The sequence below is a fragment of the Heterocephalus glaber genome, unplaced genomic scaffold (genome assembly GCF_053883595.1).
Source record: "Heterocephalus glaber isolate CG9 unplaced genomic scaffold, H.glaber_assembly_v1.0 deba00001610, whole genome shotgun sequence".
Lineage (NCBI taxonomy): Eukaryota > Metazoa > Chordata > Mammalia > Rodentia > Bathyergidae > Heterocephalus > Heterocephalus glaber.
The window spans coordinates 34598348-34599412 of record NW_028258381.1 but is presented as its reverse complement, the minus strand read 5'-3'; the positions used below and the strand labels follow the sequence as shown (position 1 = coordinate 34599412).

At 58.5% G+C, this 1065-nt stretch overlaps 1 protein-coding gene across 4 annotated transcripts in view; it reads left to right on the top strand.

Moving 5' to 3' along the window:
• Positions 1-1065, top strand: part of Mad1l1 (mitotic arrest deficient 1 like 1) — a 348970-nt gene that overhangs the window by 323565 nt on the left and 24340 nt on the right. The gene's annotated exons all lie outside the window — the stretch shown is intronic.

Sequence of the window (1065 nt, the reverse complement as noted above, 5' to 3'; positions counted from 1 at the left end):
TACCACTCATTTTAATTAACTTTTAAATCACATAGTATCACCCAGACCTCTCTCAGATGTCGGCTCTGAGCCAGGATGGGGAGCCCTGCCCTGCTCCTGTCTCCACCCTGAGAACAGAATCACCAGTTCTCAGGCTTGGGGGTGGGGGGACTCAGAGCTCCCTGGTACTAGGCCCAGCTTCCCACAGTTCTCTGCCTGGGTTCTCTGGTCTGGTGGAGGCAGAGACCAGGCCCCAGCTGAGCTCTCCCTGTCCAACAGACACAGGGTGGAGCAGCACCCTGGCCTTTGCTCCCTGCTCGCCGGATCTGGACAGCATTCTTCATTTCCATTCACACCCAGCCTGGTGTTGGGGGGAGGTTTCCTAAGGCACAAATCTGATGGCACCCACCCAGATACTGTCCAAGACCCCAGCTGTTACAAGTGGCCCCTGACCCAGTCTGCTGGGCTTGGCCTGGATGAGCACAGCCCCTCCAGCCAGGCCTGCCTGTCCTCACGTCCTGTGTCCAGAAAGCCATGCAAGCTTCAGCACAGCCTGCTCTTTCCAGGATGTCCAGAGGCAGAGTGGGCCAGTGATGCCAGAGACAGGCATTGCTCCCATGGATGGGCTCCAGAATGCTCCCTACCCCCTGCTGTGTGGTCTCCCCAGGTTCCATCTAGGGGGCTGAGTTGGTCCTCAGTGACTCTCAGGAAACCATCTGTCTCCCCCAAGGCCTCAGATGAGCTCTTACCCTGTGGCACCTGGAACAGGTGTCTCCTCTGGTGCTGGCTGCTCCATGTGAGTGAGGCAGCAGTGGTAATAGCTGGCGTCTGTTGGGCACTTACCACATACCAGGCTCAGTCACCGGCATGTCACATCATGTTGGAGTTAAGTTCAAGAGAACCCAGTGCCTAGCCCCTGCGTTCCCCCAGTGTGGTGGCTGGCACTTGAGGGTACCATGCCCCGTGGTCTGAAGGCCTCCAGCAGGACAGTGGCAGGCACCTGGTCTTATGCAGCTAGCTCCTCCACCTGCTCTGCGCAAGTTCAGCCAGCCATGAGCCAGGCCAAGTCCTCGCCCCACATCCTGG